Source organism: Limulus polyphemus, unplaced genomic scaffold (genome assembly GCF_000517525.1).
Source record: "Limulus polyphemus unplaced genomic scaffold, Limulus_polyphemus-2.1.2 Scaffold3130, whole genome shotgun sequence".
Classification (NCBI taxonomy): domain Eukaryota; kingdom Metazoa; phylum Arthropoda; class Merostomata; order Xiphosura; family Limulidae; genus Limulus; species Limulus polyphemus.
In genome coordinates this window covers 83848-93481 of record NW_013668740.1, presented here as the reverse complement: position 1 = coordinate 93481, position 9634 = coordinate 83848, and the positions used below count along the sequence as shown (strand labels likewise).

Genomic DNA, 9634 nt, shown 5'->3' with positions numbered 1-9634 from the left:
TCAAGTACGGAACGTTCACACATTCTATCATCAACTGAAGACCATTCAAGTACGGAATATTCACACATTATACCATCAACTGAAGACCATACAAGTACGGAATATTCACACATTCTACCATCAACTGAATACCATTCAAGTACGGGACATTCTGTACTTGAATGGTCTTCAGTTGATGATAGAACGTGTGAATATTTGTGTGAATATTCCGTACTTGAATGGTCTTCAGTTGATGATAGAATGTGTGAACGTTCCGTACTTGAATAGTCTTCAGTTGATGGTAGAGTGTGTGAATATTCCGTACTTGTATGGTCTTCAGTTGATGGTATAATGTGTGAACGTTCCGTACTTGAATAGTCTTCAGTTGATGGTAGAATGTGTGAACATTCTCTACTTTAATGGTCTTCAGTTGATGATAGAATGTGTGAACGTTCCGTACTTGAATAGTCTTCAGTTATTGGTAAAATGTGTGAATATTCCGTAATTGAATGGTCTTCAGGTGATGGTAGAATGTGTGAATATTCCATAATTGAATGGTATTCAAGTGATGGTAAAACGTTTGGATTATACCATCAACTGAAGACCATACAAGTACGGAATATTCACACACTCTACCATCAACTGAAGACTATTCAAGTACGGAACGTTCACACATTCTATCATCAACTGAAGACCATTCAAGTACGGAACGTTCACACATTCTACCATCAACTGAATATCATTCAAGTACGGAATAATCATACGTGCTATCATCAACTGAAGACTATTCAAGTACGGAATATTCACACGTTCTACCATCAACTGAAGACAATTCATGTACAGAACGTTCTCACATTCTACCATCAACTGAAGACCATGCAAGTACGGAATGTTCATACGCTCTATCATCAACTGAAGACCATTCAAGTACGGAATATTCACACATTCTACCATCAACTGAAGACCATTCAATTACGGAATAAGTTCACACGTTCTATCAGCAACTGAAGACCATTCAAGTACAGAATGTTCACACATTCTACCATCAACTGAAGACTATTCAAGTACGGAATATTCCCACATTCGATCAGCAACTAAAAACCATTCAAGTACAGAATATTATCACGTTTTACCAGCAACTGAAAACCATACAATTACGGAATAAGCACACATTCTACCAGCAGCTGAAGACCATCCAAGTGCAGAATATTCACACATTCTACCATCAACTGAAGACCATTCAAGTACGAAATATTCACATGTTCTACCATCAACTGAAGACTATTCAAGTACGGAACGTTCACACATTCTATCATGTACTTGAATGGTCTTCAGTTGGGAATATTCACACATTCTATCAGCAACTAAAGACCATTCAAGTACAGAATGTTCACACATTCTACCAGCAACTGAAGACCATTCAAGTACAGAATGTTCACACATTCTACCAGCAACTGAAGACTATTCAAGTACGGAATATTCACACATTCTACCAGCAACTGAAGACTATTCAAGTACGGAATATTCACACATTCTACCATCCACTGAATACCATTCAAGTACGGAATATCCACACATTCTATCATCAACTGAAGACAATTCAAGTACAGAATGTTCACACATTCTACCAGCAACTGAAGACCATTCAAGTACAGAATGTTCACACATTCTACCAGCAACTGAAGACCATTCAAGTCCAGAATGTTCACACATTCTACCAGCAACTGAAGACCATTCAAGTACAGAATGTTCACACATTCTACCAGCAACTGAAGACTATTCAAGTACGGAATATTCACACATTCTACCATTCAAGTACGGAATATCCACACATTCTATCATCAACTGAAGACAATTCAAGTACGGAATATTCACATGTTCTACCATCAACTGAATACCATCCAAGTACGGAATATCCACATATTCTATCATCAACTGAAAACCATTCAAGTACAGAATATTCACACGTTCTATCACCAACTGAAGACTATTAAAATACAGAACGTTCACACATTCTACCATCAACAGAAGATATTCAAGTACAACTTGAATATTTGTTTTGAATCTTTAATTATAAAAGTTGGAATTAAAATACATGCATAAAATGTTGTGTATGCGTTTACTTAACCTGTTTTATGCAAGGCTAAATAAAGTATAATTTAAGATCTAAATCATTTCTAAGTCTAATATTTTGGAATAGGTTCAGGGGGCACTTGTCACTTGTCACTTCACTTTGAGCACTTGTCCAAAATGCTATCTTTATTTCCTCTAGTTCTATGTTCTTAAGTGAAGCCAGTGATGGAAGAGCTTCTGCAGTTTTGTACAGAAGAAAAACTGATAATGAACAAACTGAAGTAATAACTTAGTAAGATTTATTTAGCTTTTACGTTATTGATAAACATTTAGTGTCATATTCTGAAATATATTAGAACACTCTTAAAGTGTCACTAACGGATATTCCAATTTAATTTAAGTATTTAATACTAGTATACCCATACTATGTCTTTTCGTATGCTTTAAGCCCTTCAACTATTAAAAATGATTTTATTCCACAGAGATATTCATCTGAGTCTTAGGCACATAAATTGGACATTACCATTACCTGTACACCCTGAGAAAAGCCCTTATTGTGAGTATATAAATTCGATCACTATAAAAAAAGAAAAAGTCAAATGTGCTGTAGTTTTATACAACGTAATTCCAGAAGAAGAAAAAAGTAGACGAAAACTTTAAAAAGTATTCATCGCTTTTGAATTTCATGTAGAAAAATTTGGATATTTTTTAAAAGACAAGAACAAATTTAAAGCCATCGGTATTCTTTTCAAAATTCTCGCAATGCCTAAACCGAAAACATTTCGTCCGACCAAGAAAAACCGAATAAAGTTAACCGAAGAAGAATTTACAACTTCAGCCTAGATTGTATGCAACTGACACAAAATGGATGACGATAATGGCGATTTTATGGTTTCTAGAAATCTAAGACAACGAGAGTGAAATTCCGAAATGATTATTCGCATCATAAAACATCACGAAAGCTCATCATACAACACATCAAGGTTATTCATAACTGCACAAGTGAGAAATGAATCCTTTATGAATGAAGAGAACGTGTTAGAGATAGGCATGAATAATTCAATGTCAGAACATTTCTTTAATTAGATCTGTGGCAGCTAGTATTGGCCGTTTATCATTCTCTGACAAAGAGTAAAACTTCGTATGTTATTTAGGCTTACTGACACGGGTGCTCTAAAGGAGAATGTCAAATGGTGTTTTAATAACTATAGATTTATCTTTAAGAGTCTAGTATGATTCCTTGAGTGCAACAGCTTGTCTTGTTAAGCTCTTAAAATTCAGTTTAGTTGTATCGTAAAGCATTTTATTTAAAATGTGTTTTTCTTGGCAGTATTATGCGTATCAAAAAATCTAAACAAAAATCTATAAAATAAACGTTGTTATGGGTGATTTGTTATCAAGTAGACTCAAATTTCTCGTTTCGTTGATTATCATATTAAATGTTGTGAGTGCTATTCATTATATTTATTTTCTGTTAGCTAGACATTTCCTACAACGGTGTTTTACTTTATAAGTAGTCTGTCTACATTGCTGTAAAAATGATCTTTGAAAATATTGATCCCTAGCTAAGATATACATTGTAGGATTATCAACGTTTTCACTTTATTTCCCTGGCGGCTCTTAAAAAGAATTATAAAACAATTCCTGTTGAAACAATCGCATTAGAATGTTCTTCGTTATCAGTCGTAAATTTGCAATTTTTATCTAAAAAAATAAAAAAAGCTGGTTAAAGATAACTGCATTCTGTTGTTTTCTACTTCCATTTTAACATTGGAATGAGGAAAAAATGTAATGAACATTCATTGTTTGAGACAAACTTCATCTCTAAGCTAACATTTAACAAATATTCTAGAAACTTTGATGCTAATATATATTTATTAGGGGCACAAAGACTGCATTACGAATCCCTAAGTTTTGCCCCTAGTGGCACAGCGGTATTTCTGCGAACTTACAACGCTAGAAACCGGGTTTCGATACCCGTGGTGAGCAGAGCACAGATAGCCCATTGTGTAGCTTTGTGCTTAACTTCAAACAAACAAACTCTAAGTTTTAGTGAAACAAACAGTTTCGGTAAAGTTTGTTCTATTAGACCTACAGTAAATCATAAAATTATATTTATTGTAAGTTTATATAAATTTAACATTCTTAAGACTGCAATATTTTATTAAGATACTCTAACACACGCTATGAAGATTTTTGGTAGATGAAAATTGAATTATTATGATATTATTCCTAAATAATTAAAGGATTTCTAAACAATTGCTTAAGTCTTAAATCATAGCTAAATAAAAATCAAATATTGGAAAAACGCATGTTCTTTGTGATTATAATAACATTTTATCACTATTATAAGAATTATGTATTTCTCACACAAATTACACCTTTCAGTACCTGTAAAAAAGTAGCTGTAGCTTTCATGCCCTTCGCTTGAATTTTCCTTACTCTATCTTTTTCACACAAATTATACCTTTCAGTACCTGTAAAAAAGTAGCTGTAGCTTTCATGCCCTTCGCTTGAATTTTCCTTACTCTATCTTTTTCACACAAATTATACCTTTCAGTACCTGTAAAAAAGTAGCTGTAGCTTTCATGCCCTTCGCTTGAATTTTCCTTACTCTATCTTTTTCTTACACAAATTATACCTTTCAGTACCTGTAAAAAGTAGCTGTAGCTTTCATGCCCTTCGCTTGAATTTTCCTTACTCTATCTTTTTCTCACACGGAATTTCAGGTACGCTTTCTTTGGGTTATCTGTGCTCTGCCTACCACGGGTATCGAAAACCACTTTCTAGCATTTTAAGTCTGCAGATTTTCCGCGGTGCCACTGGGGGGCTACACGGTCAGACAAACAAACTCACGTAGATGTAACTTTATTTAATAACACTACACGCAAAGTAAACAATAAAATATAGTAATGGTATTTACAATACTGTACCGAGTATGAAACAGTTATGAACGTCCAGTTTATGATACAGTTTTACAAGTTGAAACAAAGAAACTAAAAAAAACGAAGAATAAAATCCGTACTAAAAAAAAGTAGCTAAAAGGTGTTTATGGCAATCTATGAAACTAGCCGAAGGTAATTTATAGTAATGTAAAGTTGTAATGAAGGCAAATTTAGCTGAATATGCAGAAACGTCTGAATGCGTGTTCACAAAATGATAAACATGTGGTTTTTAACGAACTGTGCATGCGTATTTTAGACTTAAGTCGAGATAGCTCATAGCGATTGTACTTAGTGTAATGTTAATTTTTAGGCAATTACACTTGGGTTAAGTGTTGTTTGTGTGAATTACTTTGTAAATAAAGACATTAGAGTCGAAAATGAAATCGAAGCCAGTTGAATTCAATTGTCACGTGATGACAACGACATTGTACCATCATGTAACTTACTCGTTGCATCAAGAAGTTTGACTAAGCAAGAAATAGGTAAGGTGATTCTGGATGGGAAAGCCAACATATAACCCAGACTTTTAGAACAAAGGACTTTCCAATAATATAAGATTTATAGCGTTTGATCGAGAATTTTTTGACAAAAGTGACGAACAGGCAAACGATATTCTACAGTATCAAATAGTTTGGGCATAAACTGAGTATTGAAATAGTGCTTTAGAATTCACAATACATGCAAACTGTTAAGACAAGAATAAACTTCGAGTTCACTATAGTATTAATAAAGGTCGTTTAACCGAAGCATTGGCCACACAGTGTTTGACCCCTTGCGTAAAATTTAGCCATTAACTCCTACTTTCACATTGAACTGCACAGTCGAAACATCTAACGTCTATAGTCAATAGATTCATTAATATGATAAAAGAAAATCCCTTGTTGTTCATTTTTAATATCGCAGAATGTACTTTAAAAAACTCTAAAACTTAGATAAATAATCGTTCATACTGGCTTGAATATTAAATCATCTACTGCTGTTCTCTTATCAATTCACTTATAATACTGAAAAGTAATTTAACTCTGGAGGTTAGAACTAAAATAGCTTATAAATTAATTTATGAAGTAACCGATGAGGTAACCAACTGACCAGAAGTGCTTAGTGTGATAAAACAATTTTCGAAAAAGCTAAAACCTATACTGATTAGAATGCATTGAATATAACAATATTTTTGGTTGAAATCCTAATAATAACCCACGAGGTTTAATATTTTTAGTATATCTAATTTAGTCCTAAATCAGCATACGAGGCTAACAATGTAAAATGATCTTTATATTGTAACCCTAATTCAAAGAAGAACATGTAAAACTATGTCATATTCAACGCTGACGAGACCTTCCGCCCAATAACAGGCCTGCTGTGATGGTTAAGGCACTATGTATATCACCAGTCTTGTGAACAACAACAGTTATGATGGAAATAGATTACATTTAAGGATGAGATTATAATTCGTGTATTTCTTTTACTTAAAAACCGATTATTTATTATTATTAGTAGTAGTAGCATTTCATTTGAACTAACTTTACTATCACTCATTAAAACTAACGAACCATTAAGGTAGTCTTCTTCTTCCCGGAGTGGATCCAGCAATTAGTTAGTAAATAAGATATTGTGAGTGAAAGAAAACAATAATATGTTATAATATTTAAACCACACTACATATGTCATATCCAGTTTCGACGAAGCCTTTTGCTCAATGCCAGGGCTCATCAGTCCGGCTGGGATACGACAGACGCTATTTCTATAATAAATTTCATGAACAAAGTTGTTATGGTGTGAACTAGATTAAAATATTTTAAACATTATAACCACAAGATGTACTGAAACTAAGAATAATGAGTAATGAGAAGGTCTTTACTTACAAGTAACAAGTGTTTACTTCTGAGATCAGTACACTTTATCAATACAAATTCCTCTAGAAAAAGTACCGACAGTTCGTACTTACGCTACTAGAGGGATTCAAATTAGACTTTACTGTACACTTTACATTTCACAATATATAACAAGTCAACGACAGTCAAAAACATTACTACATTCTCGTGCTATACAGAAAAGTTCTTATCACCTATCAAATCTTTGTTTTCTTGTCGCTGTCATTGAAGTACGTTTTACCTTTCTCTCGACGCTGTACCTGGAATCAACTTGTGCCCTTGTGGCTTACGCTTCTTTACGTGAGAAATATTTTCACAAGTTCTCGTGTGCCCAGTATATTATTTAGGAAGTTTTATACAGTATATTAATCTACCCTTACCGATGCTATTCACAGTGGAATTGATTTACAGTCGTCTTTGAAACTGGCTTGTCTTAGCCTTTGTATTTCTTTGCTACTTTGCCATAAGTGTGTCTTAGCATCTCTTTGCTACATTGCCACGAGTGTGTCTTACCATCTGTCTGCTACTTTGCCACAAGTGTGTCTTACCATCTGTTTACTACTTTGCCATAAGTGTGTCTTAGCCTTTGCATCTCTTTGCTATACGAATAATCTTTATGAGAAAGAGCTGTGACATATTTCTCCAGTCATAAACATTAACAAATACATTTTATATTTGTATATGTGTGTGTGTGTGCCAGGATGGCACAGTAATTAACATAAACAACTCATTCTTAGAGAGTGCAACCAATACTTCAATTTGTTAGATCATATTTATGTAGTTTTAGTTCTGAACACAGTGTAAGTAAACACCTTTGCAAGTATGATTAACTAATTCGTTCTTGCTCAGTGTTGTAGACTAATACGACGACTAAAGTATTATATTGTACAATTAATTTGTTGATACTAAATACAAATGCATTTTATTTGGCGGCTTGTTTTAAGAGCATTAATGAATTATACTTTATAACATAATGTGATGAATATATTCTACAAACACGCATGTACATAATCTGTTATTTGCACTCAGAAATTACTGTACGAAACTTAAACATGTATTTAGATAAAAGTTTTCATTTTGTTTATTTAAATGGTTTCTTCAACCTCAGTAAACAAGAGAGTAAAGCTGACGTCATTTTCCAATTAAACGAGAAGCTTAAGTTACCATGATTGAACCGTTTTAATCCTTAAGAGTCAGCTGATCGTCAGAATTTCGTGTTATTTTATTTAACTTTTCTATCTTTCAACAAACTTAATAGATCCTTGGTGAAGTATAATGTAAGTAAAATATATATATATAATTGAAGTTATTTTAAAACTGATATCTAAGTTAATTATATCATAAATAAAAACATTTAATATCACGTTTAAATATATCTCAAGACTTGCACTTCTGCAATTAAAAAACTTAATTTTGCTTCTAAACAGTGCGGACAGAAATAAGCTAACGGACGTATTCTCTTGTTTTACACTTTGTGCCTGAGGTTTCGTGTAAATACAAGTTTAACACGCGTCGTCGAGTACAAAGGCAGCCGCTCAGAACAACATCGCATCTATTATATACTTATAACCACGTATATCAGATTTCTATGAAAAATAATCAACTTTAGAATAAGTCACTGACATTCACAGTATTTCATTCAGTACACCTGTGTAGGTCATGGTGCAAAATAATCAGCCGCTTTTGCTATAGGCTTGTGAAAAAAATAATAATAATTTTAGGAACAAATGGGCAAATTTGGATTTTGTCTACAATCGGGAAATTACTTATTTTTCTTATTATCAATGTTTGAGTGGTTTTAAAGAACGAAAAGGAAAGTTGTAAGTGTTGTTTAAAAAACAAGTCTGCTTCTTAAAAGATGATTTTTGCCGGAATGTTCTATTAGAGTTTCGAGCAAATTTCTTTGCGATCTCTATTATGAACCACTATTCTGGTTCATGATAATATTGTGTGAAGATAACACTTTACAGTATGTTAATTAGTTAGCACACAGGATCACCTATAAAAGTTGTAATATTTTCTATATTCTCCTGAAGAAGAATAGTCAACTATTCGAAGGGGCACAAGTTTTGAGTCTCGTTTTGAAAATATTATCACTTTACACTAAAATTCCATTATCTTTCCTAACAAACTGTTGTATTAAAAATGTTTCTATTGTTCATGATAATATTGTGTGAAGATAACAATTTACACTAGAATGTCATTGTCTTTCCTAACAGATTGTTGTATTACACATTTTTCTACGGGTTGAAAGGTTGTCGTGGTTCGTAGCCTATATGGTCACTGAAGTCAAATTTTTAAACAAGTAACGTTTTTTATATAACTAATTATTAGTTACTTTTATCGCACGTTGTGGATGTTAATCTGTTTCCGTCCTCAGATAGATCCTAAGTCTCCTTGTTCCTAACCTGTTTCCGTCTTTACAGAAGTCCTATGTCTTCGTAATGTTGATCTGTTTCCGTCCCCAGATAGATACTATGTCTTCTTAATGTAATCTGTTTCTGTCTTTACAGATAGATCCTATGTCTTCTTGATCCTGTAACGAATTTGTTATTATATATTTATTTTAATATCAAAGTTTCTTTAGATTAATTTAATATTTAGAAACAGTCATAGCTTATAGTGTTTAAAATGTATTGCAAAACTCCCGCCTATTCTCCGAAGTTGGAGAAGATTCTCCAGAGTAAGAATCAATAATATATATATGTACCTAAACGCTTAAATTGTATTGTTATGTAATCTGAATTTTCTAGAAACACTCCACAC

General features: G+C 33.0%; 1 long non-coding RNA gene across 1 annotated transcript in view; it reads left to right on the top strand.

Annotated features, from left to right (window-relative positions):
• LOC111088103 overlaps positions 1 to 8655 on the top strand; it is a 14832-nt gene extending 6177 nt beyond the window's left edge. Inside the window, exons 2-3 of the long non-coding RNA XR_002612696.1 lie at positions 6620 to 6632; positions 8590 to 8655. This is a non-coding gene — a long non-coding RNA (uncharacterized LOC111088103). The remainder of the gene's footprint in view (positions 1 to 6619; positions 6633 to 8589) is intronic.
• Positions 8656 to 9634: the final 979 nt, after the last annotated feature.